At 36.2% G+C, this 15610-nt stretch overlaps 1 pseudogene across 1 annotated transcript; it reads right to left on the reverse strand.

The window, feature by feature from the left end:
- Nucleotides 1-11909: 11909 nt before the first annotated feature.
- Nucleotides 11910-15378, reverse strand: LOC143552133 (LRR receptor-like serine/threonine-protein kinase RGI1; annotated as a pseudogene). The gene is made up of 3 exons (XR_013138593.1): nucleotides 14991-15378; nucleotides 12505-14335; nucleotides 11910-12398 (listed from the first exon to the last, which is right to left on the reverse strand). The product of XR_013138593.1 is annotated as an LRR receptor-like serine/threonine-protein kinase RGI1 (transcript).
- Nucleotides 15379-15610: the final 232 nt, after the last annotated feature.

The raw sequence follows: 15610 nt of genomic DNA on the forward strand, positions 1-15610 counted from the left end.
CTACCGTGTTGAGCAACTCGCGCAGCTTTATGTCAAGGAAATTGTCTGCCGCCATGGTACTCCTTTGAGCATCATATCCGATCGCGATGGCCGTTTTATATCTCGCTTTTGGAAATCTCTCCAATCTGCGCTAGGAACTCGCTTGGACATGAGTACGGCATATCATCCTCAGACTGACGGTCAGTCTGAGCGAACTATTCAAACTCTTGAGGATATGCTCCGATCTTGTGTTCTTGATTTTGGAGGTAATTGGGATTCGCACCTGCCTTTGATTGAGTTCTCTTATAATAACAGCTATCATTCCAGTATCGGTATGGCCCCATTTGAAGCACTTTACGGTCGTAAATGCCGCTCCCCGATCTGTTGGAGCGAAGTGGGTGAAACTCAAATCACAGGACCCGAACTTGTTCAAGAGACAACCGATAAAATCGCCAAGATCCGTGATCATTTGCTGACTGCCAGAAGCCGACAGAAGAGTTACGCAGATCGTAGGCGAAAGCCTCTCGAATTTCAAGTTGGTGATCTTGTTCTCCTCAAAGTGTCGCCTTGGAAAGGTGTTGTCCGCTTTGGGAAGAAGGGTAAGCTTGCTCCTCGTTATGTTGGTCCATTCAAGATTCTCGCGCGTGTGGGAAAAGTTGCCTACAGACTTGACCTGCCGCCCGCGCTCAGTAATGTGCATCCAACGTTCCATGTATCCAATCTCAAGAAGTGTTTAGCTGACGAGAACCTTCACATTCCACTTGATGAAGTCCAAGTTGATGAATCTATGCATTTCGTTGAGAAGCCTGTTGAGATTATGGATCGCGAGGTTAAGCAAACCAAGCGCAGTCGTATCCCTATCGTGAAAGTTCGTTGGGAGTCCAAGCGCGGAGCCGAGTTTACATGGGAAAGGGAAGATCAAATGAAGATCAAGTACCCGCACCTGTTCTCTGCGCAACCTACTTCGAGATAAATTTCGGGACGAAATTTCTTAAAGTAGGGGAGACTGTGACATCTGCCCTGATCCGACCCGACCCAGGTACCCGTTTCTCTGACCCGATCTCTTTCTTTTATGATTTAATATTTATTTATACTTATATTTTACTTTTAATAATAAAAATATATATTTCCTTCCCGCCTCTCTCTCTCTTTCTTTCCGCCTTCTTTTCCCTCTTGTCGCCGTCCCGCCCTTACGCCTTGTTTCCCTCTTTTCTTCTAACTCTTTGCTTATCCTTTGGTTCTTCCCGCCTAAGGATGTCTGCAGCTCCACGCGCCAGACTCCTTACATGGAAGCCTGCGTGAAGACATCTTGTTCCTGCGATGCGTGAAGAGAACTCTTCTCGCAGCGCGCTAAGAATGCATGTTCTTCCCGCAATGCGCTAAGAATGTATGTTCTTCCCGCGATGCGCTTAGAATTCTTGTTCTTCACGCAGCACGCTAAGGATGTGATTCTTCCCGCAGTACGCTAAGGATTGTTGTGCCAGCCTTCGCGCTCGCGCACTCAGCCTTCCCGCGCTTAACCCTTGTATCTTCTGTTTAAATCTAGCCGTTTGCTTTTGTGTTGTCTTATCTTCTGTGCTGTTGACCTAACCTATCTAATGTCTGAATAGTTACTTTCGGCGCAGCATGCGTACCAACCCCATTGGTTGGTAGAAAAAGTGACTGACATTATCTTTTGAGGTCTGCTTTTGCCATGCTTGACCAGTACCTTTATCTGATCCGCCCATGCTTTTTACTGTTCCCTGTCAGCTTTATCTTGCCCCCTGCAGCTGCCATATCTTTTGATATCTTTACTTTTCAGAACTTTTTACCGTTGATATCTTTTCTTTTACTTTTTGAGATCTTTTCCCCTTTTTCTAGGGTTTGTGTCTCCTAGGGTTTTCCTATAAATAATAATAATATTTTCATAACACATCACACACAAACACTTAATCTCTTATTATCTCTTCCTCCCTTTTTGCTCTCTGCCGTTGTCCTCCTGCCGTCTTCCTCTCCTGCCTCCGTCTTCCTCCCTGTTCTTCCCTGCTTTTCCGGTAATATATATATATTATATATAATAATTTACTTATTAATTATCCTAACTTATAATCAAGACTTAAAACAGATCATTAAAACAATAATCTTATTTATAGGTTAACTTGTGCTTGTTTAAAGTTGGTTCTTGCTTTATCTTACACCGCATCGTTTATCAAGTGAGTAATCTCGTATCTAATCCCTTTTTGCTTTTAATGTTTTGGGATGTTCATGTGTTCATACAAACTTAGAGTCTTAAACTGTTTATGAACTTTAGTCGCGCAGTATCCCATGTGTTGAGGACGTAGACTTGGCTGTTTATTTGTATGTGTGGATCATTAACCGTATGGACGGTCTATTCCGCAGTTTTCATGGTACCATTAGATGAACACGGGAGAACATTCGTTTATGATTTTCTCTTTTGTTACACTTGCACAGTTAGTCTTGTTTGTGAGCTCAATTGTGAGCACTGGCAGTCTTGTCTCTTAGAGTTGGTCCCGATCAGATTACACCCTTGTTGAAAACCAGACATACACATGTTGCGCGCAGATTTATTGTTATCTATGTATTGTATTAAACTTGATTTCTCACCAATACGCAAGTGTTTGACGTTTATTTTAACACATGTTCAGGTTTGCAGTAGCTGTTTTGGAGCTTGTGGACACGTAGGACGTTTTTACTTTTGGACCTAGAATTAAAATGTATCAAGACAAGTTAATGTTGTTTGAATGTTATAATTTATAATATATTGATTTATGTTTGATTTATGTTCTTTATTTTCCCCGCTGCGCGTGCGCGATAAAATGTGTATTAATAAATATTGACACCAATAGTGTCGCGAGTAATGAAGCAATATGTGGTGCCCCGATGTATAATCCGCCTTTGGTCGGGGTGTTACAAGATTTGGCTGAATCATTTTCCAATTCAAATTCTGACTGGTTTCGGCGAGTCTCATCCGTAATCCGTCTGAGATTACCCAAATTTGAACCTTCCGGTGCCGAGCCACGTCCCCCGTTTGTGGGAATGGGACCGGTTGGTGTTGTAACATGTTCTAAGGTAAAACCCCCAGGTGTTACATTGGTGATTCGTGACCCCGGAGATGTGACACGCTCAAGAGTACGGCCACTTGGAGTCGTGATACGTGCAAAAACACTAAGACCCGGATGTGCTTCTGTGTTAGTTACACATGAATCAGGTGTAGGGGTTCCCGTCGGCCCTTCAGAAAGTTTACTCATATCAAACGAACCAAAAAACCAACGAAAACTATTGCTGTTCTAACACGTCCCACGGATGGCGCCAATGAAGAAACACGGATCCGTTCCCCGAGTATGGGTCCTGGATCCAATGAGTCCACAAGGTATAGTACGGTAACTACCAACACGATATGAGCAAGACTTCCCGAAGTCCAGTGACTGGAACCTGCAAAACAGACACCGTGAGTCTCGTTACAGGAATGACAAGAGGGGGGGTCTTCCTGTAACCACCCTCCGGCGTGAGAATCAGTAACGTTCGTAATGGAGAAAGTACTGAAGTATAAAGACTAAGTGTAGTCAGAATATAGGTCAGTGAATGAATATCTCATACCGTTTGACAATGTATTTATAGCCGAAGGATAATGGAAGATGGTTGGGGCAGCTGTCCTCTTCTAAAAGATCTTTAGTAACCGGCTGGACACGTGTCCTCTTGTGATAGGTTGGGCTATACGTCTCATGTGCATGAGTATAACAACCTGGACACGTGTCACCAGCTGATAGGATGGATCGCGCCCTGGCCATGTGCACGGTTATAACAACCTGGCCAGGTGTCCTTTGTTCATTGGTTAGTATGTCACGTATTCCCCAAGTAAGAATCATGAACCTCCTTCTAGAGAGTACTTGAGTGGTGACAGCTGTCCCGCGGGTACTATCTTTCGATTGTTTAGGCGGACAGATGTCCTGCCCTGCGGATGACTTTTGAGGATGTCAGGATGTTTCCGCGTGTGCTATGAGGACGTTCCTCCTCACTCGTGATATGCGGGTGATCCATGTGTCCCGCGGTGGCTTATAAGAGGATTCTCTGTGACCCGCGGGTGGTACTTAAGGATGTTTGGGTCTTTTTGGTACCTTACCTCTACACTCCTCTTCTAAACCATGATTCCAATTTATTTTCCTCACGAATATCTCTGTATATGTCCTTCATAATAAAGCGTGACATTATTCATACACTTTAACATGACATCCAACACATACTAATCAACGATCTTAATTATTAACATGACATCCTACACAACAAATAAGCTTACTTACACATTGAAAATTAAAAATCATTCATACGCAGTTTCATATTTACTACCTACACATCAACAAAATCAACAGCTTACATACACATGATGTCATAAACAATGTTATTATATAAAACACACTAAATTAACTTATACCTACACAACTAATTTATATCATCTACAAGTAGTCATAATGGATCCCCGCATTATATATATCCTACATAATATTAGTGATAAATTCACAAGTATAGTTATGTTTAGTACCTACACACTTGGCTTACAATTTGTTTAAGATTATTGGTTTTATTAATATTTGTATAGGGTCATCGATCACTTTTTTGCATTCACTCAAACTACATAAGTATTAGAATTCTTTCCTATAAGGTAGAGCAGTTTTTACGCATAATCAATTTTTTTATTATTGAATTAAAAAATACACACGTAGGGTAAAATGTTTCCTACATAGTTTACACATAGGCATACACAATGTAGGTTATAAGTCCATATGTATAGTTTAGAATTTTCAAAAAGCTAAAATATTTATATATTTAGAAAATTCCATGAGTGTATAAAAAATAAAAGTATATCTAAATCGCCTTAAACCTTTTTTTCAATAATTTACTTAAATTTATAATAATTTGAATTTATTAAATCAAGCATCTCAAAGGACGAGATTATTTGTTACCATCAAATTTATGTCTTAAAGTAAATAAATTTAAGAATTTAATTCGTGAAGAAGATGCTTGTGAGATTGAAGTTTGTGTAGAAGATTTTTAGAAGTTGAAGAAGGTAATTGAGTGGAAAAATTATTTACTAAAATGGATGATTTTAAAAGTATTTATCAAATTAGATGGTTTTTAAAAACCCTATTTTTCTCATTCCTAACCTTAACGGGTATAAAAACTTTCTATAATATTATTTTTATCTAAATTAATGGACCACAATATTAAACTGAATAATAAATTTTACATGTTTATTTCTCATTATGTTTTTCTTCAAATTTCTTAGACCAAGATTTATTCTAGAAAAGTGTTAGCTAATTCATTTTATGTTTGTTATAACACCATTGTTTATGTATGTATTAAAAAATAAGAACTTTTTAAACAATCTAAGAGAGTTCAAATAAACGTCTTTTTAACTTAATAAAGAGAAAATGATTAGCTTGAAAAAACTATAGGGATGTTTTAAATGTTTGTGGCTCGCCGCTTGCCGCTTGTTTGAAGTACGCTTGATTAAAATTGATTCGAAAAGTTCATATATATATGTAAACGAGCTTCGCAAAGCCGACTCGGTTTACAACCATGTACTTTTTTTTATTTGAGATTTTCTATCCCTTAATTTAAAAGTGCTTTATATATATATATATATATATATATATATATATATATATATATATATATATATATATATCTAATAAACGTTTTGTATAGTTAAAAACAACATAAGTTTTTTATTATTTTAAAACATCAAGTATACCACCTAGTAATGAAATGTCAATTCGATTTACAATTGTTTTCTATTATAGTTATTAACTTTTCAAAACTCCTTTAAAAAAAATAATTTGAAGAAAACGAGATGAAAAAAAAATAAAAATTTTCAGTTCAGTTTGTTTTTTTATATTACTTCTATCTTATTTTAGATAAGATTTTTGTGAAGAAAATATTTTTTTCTAATAAAAGTAAGAGTGAGAAAAATGGGGTTTTCAAAAATCACATAATTTGGTAAATCTTTTTAAAATAACCTATTTTGGTAAATAATTTTTCCGCACACCATATTTTGGTAAAAAAAACTCTTATGAACGTTTCTTATCATAAATTATTTACACAAAGACCAATATACCCTTTTATGTAAATTATTACACATTATATTTTCAGTTTATTATAAAATTGTTATCATTGTTATTTATCATTGATAACACATAATTAATGGTCCAGAATAATTTCTCGCACTAAGATGATTTCTCGCCTGATCTAAGGGTGAGCAGAAAACCGAATTAACCGAAACGAAACCGAATTAACCGAAAAAACCACACCGAAAAAAACCGAACCGAGGCATTAACCGACGGTTAAATTTTTATTTTTTTTTGAAAGACCGAATTTTCGGTTTCGATTCGGTTATCCTTTTTAAAAAAGTGGACCGAACCGATTGATTGTGATAAAGATTATCAAGATGATGAGGAATGAACTAAACTTTGAAGATAAATAAGATGATGAATGAATATTGGGACTAAACTTATAATGTTTTTTAATTAAGAACCTTGTTGAATTTTAAACCCTAGTTAGCAACTTTGTTTTCTTATAGTTCCACGTAACACGCACCTATTTTTTATTTTGAATTCAATATATATGTGGTACTCTAATACGTTCTTATACAAGCTTAAAATATGCATTTTCATATTTTAATTTTTGTTTTTTGCAATGTTTACAGAAAAAAATAACTGAAAATAACCGGAAAACCGAAAACCGAACGGTTAGTATATTCAAATAACCGATTACTTCGGTTTCGGTCTGGGTTTCGTCTAATAACCGAATCTAACCGAATCGTGCTCAGCCCTATTGTCCTGAACCATCCTGCGATAAGTAAATTACAACCCTTGACTAATATTGATCAATGGATTAATTATAATTATTGGGTTGTAATGCCTTTTAATAAAAAAGGGTATTGCTGTAATTCAATACTAGATCAAACGTTGAAATTCATGAATATTAATGACAACCCCTGCTTCATGTTATAGTCATCTCATATTTCCATTTATTTAAATTAACATGGTGGAATCAATCTTTACAAAATAGGCTACCAATTCATGCAATCTTTTATGAAGTTTTGAAGAATAATCGTCAATTCTATATCGGGTGTGATTATTATATTTTTGTGAACGTTTATGTTTAGAACATGCCTACACAAAGGTTGTATTGTTTATGAATTTGGTTTTGTTGACAATAGTAGTTTACATAATGGCGTAGGAGAACTGAAGTTTGTGTATGGCAGTGTAGGGAAGTTTGAAAAAGGTGTAAGCCAAATTTTTACTTTTGTGTGTGGCAAAGTAGCGTAGTTCGACAATGTTGTATGGCAAACAATAGTTTGTGTATGGTAGTGTAGGGTAGTTTGAGAAACCATAAACTTAGTCGCTCCATAAACTTAGTCGCTTGTGTATGTCAGCAAAAAAACGGCATCACTTCCGTATGGCAAAATGCAAACATGTGAATGTGGGTGTTGGAAAATTTGTAAGTGTTGGGGTACGTCAGAAAAAAATGTCATCACTTGCTTATGGTCAGGGGCGTAGCTACTCAACGAGTAGGGGTGTCGTCCGACCCCCGTGAGAAAAATTTTTTAGTGGTACATATGTGTTAAAATCTCAACCGACCCCTGTGAAATTTTGACACCAACCCCTGTGAAATTTCGAGAACGACAAAAAGACCCTGTGAAAATTCAAGAATGACCCCATTAAATTTCGAGACCAGCCATAATAAAAATAAATTTACAAATTCACATTTATAATGAGATAAATGTATATAAATAACTAAATTTGAGTTTAATTGAAACACATTTAATACAAATTTAAGCTCAAATGTCAATCAATTTATTCATAAGTTATAAGTTTACGCCCAAAACTCTCAACTCAATCTATATTTAACCTATTAAAAAAGGTTACAATGATACAAGTAATTTTTTAGGTGAGCATTCAACGGATTATAAGAGTTTTAATCTTCAAAGAAAATGTTTCGACTTTGTATATACGTTGGTTTGCTTACCAAATTCATTTGTATTGGTTTGTCGTTCATTGAGGTTAGCTCTCGTATTACCCGTCGCAACCGCAAACGTTGAAAATACTTTTCTGCGATAAAGTACGTGAAGTCTGATTTGCGTAATCAAATGAGTGATGAGAATTTAAACGATAGTTGTATTTGTTTTATTGAAAAAGACATGCATACTATATGATGTTTTTGTTAAGCTTCAAAAAATGAAATCTCGTAAAGAACAATTTTAAACATATGACGTTTTAGTTATGCATTTCTAATGAAGTTTAACGTATACTTTTTTTTGTTTGATTATGCTTTTCTATATTACCCAAGCCGACCCGATTCTAGCCGATCGGAGGGGCCAAACCGGACCAAAAATATTATATAACGATTACTTGACACAATCGGCCGAACCGAATCAGAAAAAAATTATGTAGCGATAGTCAATTGAATACCGACTAAAAAATTTTCCGACCCATGTGAGAAAATTTTCTGAATCCGCCACTGCTTATGGTAAAATGCAAACATGTGAATGTGGGTGTAGGACAATGTGTAAGTGTTGGGGTATGCCAATAATATTTTGTGTATGGCATTGTGGGATAGTTTGACAAAGCCATAAGCTTAGGCATTTGTGTAAGTCTGCTTCACTTCTCCCATGTGTGTGCGGAAAATGGAGCATGTGGAGGTGCTTGTACTAATAATAAATCAAAGTGTGATGCGGTTGTGCAAACTCCCACCCTTTTTTGCTTTCTCCATAAATGACGTTATGAGTTATCTTCTACTCGTGACAAAATCAAACACAAAAGAAGTTCATTCAAGCAATTTTTCGTGTCATAGCAATGGGTTGTTACAAGATCAATGATTGAAGCAATTTGGGTTGGTGTAAATATGATGTAGCAAATGTGTATTTTTTTATTTCCTATGTTGTTTTGCAGCTAGTCAATTGCTAGTTGTTGTGTGAATATAATATTTCCTTTCCAAAAAAAAAATATTTACCAGACATCCAAAATCCAAAAACGACAAGCGACATCAAATAAGCCATTAGGCTAAAAAGGTATGAATTAACTGGCACATTGAACAATAACAAGTACTACGTGTTCATGAAAACAAACAATTAAATTAATACATGTATCATGTGTTAGTGAATACAAATAGTAAAAAAGTAAGGTTATGTGTTGTAAGCTAACTAAAAAGAGCATAACGTCCTACCACGTAAACAATGGGTTTAACCAACTTACTATTTAACTATCACGTTGTGAGTTAACTAGAAATAGATAAAACAAATAAACAATATATGTATGTATATATATATATATATCTCTATATTACATTATACATACATATAGACAACCTTTCACCTCTTATTTTCTCTCTCATGAGACGTTTGTATATTTAATGTGGGACTAAATGCTACTTTCAATTCCATTCATTGCTTTGTCATTACCACATTCCTTGCTTGAGTCATTGAATCTTTCATTTGAATGCAACAGATGAATACTTAACCCTTTCCATCTACCCGCTATTGAATCCCAGATCTGTTTCAATTGAAGCCTACTTTAAGACCTCATCTACAATTCCCAAATCACATCTACGGATTCTAGGGTTTGCCTCCATTAATTCAGTTTCTTATATAAAATGTTTTCCTTCGATGTATAAACGCATATACCGAATTTCTATTGTATCCCGTCGCAACGCGCGGGCTCTCCTACTAGCAAGGAATGTGGTAGAAAATGGTTAAAATAAAAAGACATAGTTTTGTAAGAAGAGTAGGAATATCAAAGAAAATCATTGGTGGTTAGTGGGTGGACCTCACTTTTAATCATCCAAAATGACATTAGTGGATTAACAAGAAATTACGATGAAAAAGAAAAGATGGTGCCCCATTGTGTTGTGGTTTAACAGATGTTAATGGGGTGACTCAGCTTTGCCTCCTCCTCCCCTCTCTTTTAACGCCCTAGGACACATAATGTAAGGATTATATATTGGTATTTGGATACCGTTTCCTTTCTAATAATAACTATAAAATAATACTTTGGACCATTTATCTCATTTATCATGTACCAATTTTGTGAAGCATTACAATGGCTCAACTCGATTTTGTACCTATGGATTGTTGAGAACGTCTATTGTCAATGCGATATGGTTGGCATCATTGGTAAATATAACTTGTTAGAACATGACGGTCCTTTCTTTTCAAGTATATCAAGATTGTCTTTTGAGAGAAGGCAAAACCTAGAGCATTTATTATGGTTTTTTCTATATTAATGTCTGATTGTAAATAAATATTTAGTAAGCCGTATAAAAATTGTCTGAAGTAAAGTTCATCTAAAAAAGCAACAAAACAAGTTAAGAAGGTGTTCAACCACATAATTTTTTATGTAAAGATTTTCATGTAGTTGTTTGTTGCGATTTGTTCTAACTCGCCTTTCAAAATGATTAAAGGATGGTAAAGAAATATTAAAAAACATGGAAAGCCATGAAAAAGGGGAAATGTCATTGACATCGAGGCACAACAAAATCTTATAAGAAAGTCAATCGGAGATCACTTAATAATTATATTATAGTGTTGTAAAATATTGTTTAAATAAAAATCAATGAATGTTAAATAACTTTCCATTTGATGTATTGAATCCATCATATGTAAAAATTGGATGCATTCATAAAAGTTATGTGAAAGTAACTTGACATTTTTTTTATTTATATATTTTTTATATTATTAAGTTATATGATTAAATCCAACAAATATATAATAATAACATGATTATATTACAGTCGATTTTTCAAATTGCATACTTATTGATATACATATGCGTTTATTTCACAATTTAATATGGTTTCTAACTATCTTTAAATAGAACATCCTAAGACTGTAATTTAACTGATAATTAATAAAACAAAATTTTATCATTTAGTGATTGTGGTTACTGATTTGTAACATCAAGTCATCAATAGCTATGCATTTTGAGATACATGATGGTTGATTATTCAACAATACTTTTTTTTATTAGAGCATTTTTATCATATTAAATGGAGAAGTATGTGAATCTCAAGGATATGAATTTGATTCCGAGGCCCGTATTTTTAAAGATTCTCTGCTTTTGCTTTGTCACCAAGGCCAAAAGTACACATAAACGTATCATCACATGTATAATGGATAGCATAATAGAGTTGTACATTTGTATATTAAATTATAGTCTGTCATGTGAAGTGTCAAAAAACCAAAATGGAGGGTGGTGTACTAATTACCTATTAGTCAAAAGGAAAAAGGGTTTAAATTGTTATATTATTTGATACAAACTGACCTCAATTTGTTAAGAGAACTCTATGTTTGGATTTTTAGATGATTGAATTTTTTTTAAAACAAAATGTTTATATGATAAAACAAATATAACATTGTGAAAGTAGCTATTTTTAGTTTATTAGTTTATTTTTACTGAATGACCAAAGGACCCTCATGACCTTCCCCTTGCTTAGTCTTACATGTTTTATTATTCGTCATTTTTTTTGTAAAATCTTCAAGTCAATGCACTAATAAGCACATAACTCCCTCATATTAAAAGTTCCCAATTAGGATATTGTTTTCACTGCTTTCCCATCGTAACTTTTATAAGTCACATGCCCAATACATTCTACAATTTACTTATCTTGTTGGTTAACATATTATCGACAAAGTGCCCGAGTTTTTTGATAACGGGTTTTCATGATTACTAATAGACAATAAGATTACAATCACCTAAAAAATCATAAGAAAAACGTCAGAGTGCCAAAACGCGTTGATTATTATACTAATAGAGGTTCATAAACCAAAAATGGTTTTCAAGTTTCAACTATCTTCTACTTACACAACTCTCTTAAATAATAAATATACAAAACTAAAATCCTTAGTTAATTAAACTCCAAACCAAATAAATAAAAATCAAACTTTTAAAAAAGCCCGGGAAACTAACAACCTTAAGTAGCCGTTATTCACTAGTACGGAACCATAGAAGACGATGAACTCGCAGGAGTCCCAATACCGCCACCATTCCTACTACCCGTGGCGGGTTTTTCTACCGATCCCTTCAACAGCGCATCGACTTTCGCATACTCTTCTCGTTCGTGCTTGATTTCCCACAACATTGCCGCGACATCTTTCATTGTTGGTCTTTCTTCCGCCAAGGAGTTAACGCATAGTAACGCGATACCTAACGCCTGCATCATTTCTTCTCTATCGGATTCGGATCGGGATAATAAGCTTCGGTCGAGAATTTCGGTCCGCCCTCTTCTTTGTTTTACCCAATCCACTACGTGTAACCCGTCTGGAATCGTTGGATCGATCGGTTGTTTACCTGTTAGAACTTCTAGCATTACTACCCCGTAGCTGTAAATGTCACTCTTTTCGGTTATCTTCATTGAGTACCCGTATTCTATGGTAAAAACAGGAATAATGTTAGTGCACACAACCTGTTTGTGAAAATGTCACACAGAAAAAGGGTAAAACCGAAACGTTAATTGATTGGAAAAAAGGCTTACCGGGAGCAATGTATCCGTAGGAACCTGCGATTGTATTAGACGATCGAGCAAAATCACCGTCATTAACTAGCTTTGCTAGCCCAAAATCAGCGATGTAGGGCTCGAATTCCAGACCAATGAGGATGTTATTAGCCTTGATATCTCGATGAACGATTGGAGGAACACAATCATGGTGCAAATACGCAAGCCCTTCTGCTGCCCCTAGCAAGATTTGGTACCTCAGTTCCCACTCCAACGAGCTCCCCATTCTTTCATGAAGTAACCTAGCGAGACTCCCGTTTGGCATATAATCGTACATAAGTAACCTCGTTTTCTTGTTCCAACAACAACCCAGAAACCGAACAATATTCTTGTGTCGAACAGTGCCCAAAGTTTTCACTTCTGCTGAAAACGAGTCTCGTACTGCACACTTTTTGTTATTATAGCCACCATCAAACGTCATTGACAGCCACAGCTTCTTCACAGCTATGATTTCACCATTGTCCATATCTGCCCGATACACCATCCCCGAACACCCTTTTCCAATAACATTTGTATCGACTAAACATTTCAAGACTTAATCAACCGAGATATTAAGCTTTTGAAATGGAGTAAACTCCCATGGCCATGATTCTCCGAGCTCGGATTCATCATCACCCTTAACTCTCTTTCTTGCCCTCAATACCATAGCCACGCCCATGATCATCATACCGATGGTAAATGTAATGAGCAAAGAAAGTGCAAGTTTTAGCATTTTGGAATCCCTAGACTTGTACCCGTCTTTCCCATTTCTGGATCCCGCTACATTGCTCAAGAAACAAGAATCTTTACCTAAAGAACATAACCCTTGATTCCGGCTAGATCCGCTTCGGATAACTGCCTAAAAAGCTTGTTATCCGGTAGATATCCCGTAAAGTTGTTATAGGAAATGTTCAAAGACACAAGGTTGTCAAGGTGCGAAAGCATGCTTAGGTTTCCATCTAACTTGTTGTATGATATGTCAAGAATCGAAAGCTTGTTAAGCGCGCCTATTTGAATCGGGATAGGCCCGGTTAGCCCATTGCAACTCAAGTTCAATGCAATCTCCAGCGCCTGGATATTCCCTATCTCATGAGGGATTTCACCCGACAGTTTATTACTGCTCAGGTCTAGGAACTGTAGACCTGAGCAGAGCTGGAGTGACTCAGGGATCACTCCAGAAAACTCATTGTGGCTAAGAATGAGTTTGCTTAATGACACTAGCCGCCCTAAACTAGACGGAATAGGACCATAAATGCGGTTTCTTGAAACGTCGAGAACTTGGAGGCCGGATAACGATGATAAAGACTCGGGTAAAGCGCCTTCTAATGTATTGTTGCTAAAATCTATCATTTCTAACTCGGTACAACTAGCAAGCTCATTCGGAACCACCCCGGAAATCCGATTACTTGATAAATCAAGAAAGTTTATGCTTTTCAAACCCGCGATTTCTTTAGGGATTTCACCCGTGATTCGGTTATCACCCAAACGTAACCTCACTAAAGAGGTCGAATTTCCAATTTCTTGCGGTATGGGACCCGAGATATCATTGGAAATGAGAAGCAACTTGGTTAAGTTTTTTAACTGAAACAACCCTGGTGGAATACTACCGGTGAGCGCATTATGCGATAAATCTATCGCGGCAAGATTACTATAACTTCCTAAACTTAAAGGTATACTCCCTTCAAGATTATTATCCCAACCGAAAAACACTTCGAGATTCGTTAATCTTCCTACGTCAACAGGAATCAACCCCGAAATCTGATTAGTATCAACTTGTAACTGTTGAAGACTAATGCAATCTCCAATCACACTAGGGATTGAACCAGACACACAGGGGCGGACCCACATAGGTCCGATCGGGGTCCCGGGACACCGATGTTTTTTAAAAATTACTTAGAGACGGTATATTAAATTTTGTAAGGACCCCATAAAAATTAATACTTGGAACCCATACTATTATGATTGAACTGGTACAGTGGAAAGTCCCTTGTTTTACTTGTGAGAGGTTGTAGGTTCAAGCCCCACCATACTCCTTTTTTGTTGTTTTTTTAATATCCTAGTCTTAGTTATTCAGTTAGGGTATTTGTGCTTTTTGTTAGTTTCTCTCATATAGTCATTATCACCATGCAACATATATAATGTTAACATGGATTTTGCATATTCTTTTATCATTTACCTTGTGTATGTATATTATAATTAATCATTTATTTGTGTTAGAGTTATTTTTTCATGTTTTGGTCAATTATGTAAGACCATATATATAGATTACGTTCATGTTTTTCGGGTATGAATTAAAAGTGTATGTTTCATCTAGTTTCTAATTTAGATTCTTTCTACTTACTCGTTTCCAATGACACCATAGTTCCGTGTTTTATTATGTTCCTCGCCTCGACCCGACCCGAATAACGACCGACCCGAAAAATTTTGTAAACCGAAAAAATTGGACCCCATTGACAAAATATCCTGGGTCCGCCACTGCAGACACATTATTGTTACTAATCATAAATTCTTGTAAATCCACAAGATTCCCAATTGAAAATGGAATATTCCCAGATAAAGAGTTTAAAGAAACATCAAATATCTTTAACTTACTACAGTTTCCAAGTTCTTCTGGGATTGAACGAATGATATTATTCTCCCAAAGTAACATTTTTTCAAGATTCTTGAGGTTTCCAATGTGTGGAATAATATGCCCAGAAAGACTGTTTTCATATAAGAACAAGTTTACAAGATTTGAACAGTTACCAAGCTCATACGGCAGCTCACCGGAGAGCATGGTGGTGTAGATGGATAGTGTTTGGAGGTTAATTAAGTTACCAATTGAAGTAGGAATAGAACCAGATATTTGTGGGTCAGCAAGACCAAGGATAATAAGATTACTACAGTTTCTGAAGAGGTATGTACCCGCCTCAACACCGAGCGAGGCCCGAGCGAGGCGGGTCAACCCACAAGATACAGACAAGAGACTTGAAATCAAGATATTATGAAGGCACAAAGCCAAAACCTATGCGCATGGCGCATATCACATATGCTCATGCATCACATGCTCAGGCATCACGTATGCTCATGCATCACATATGCTCACGCATCACATATGCTCACGCAC

The sequence above is a fragment of the Bidens hawaiensis genome, unplaced genomic scaffold, assembly GCF_021521415.1.
Source record: "Bidens hawaiensis isolate Kalapana, Puna unplaced genomic scaffold, B.hawaiensis_p1.1 tig00016783_1, whole genome shotgun sequence".
NCBI classification, from domain to species: Eukaryota; Viridiplantae; Streptophyta; class Magnoliopsida; order Asterales; family Asteraceae; genus Bidens; species Bidens hawaiensis.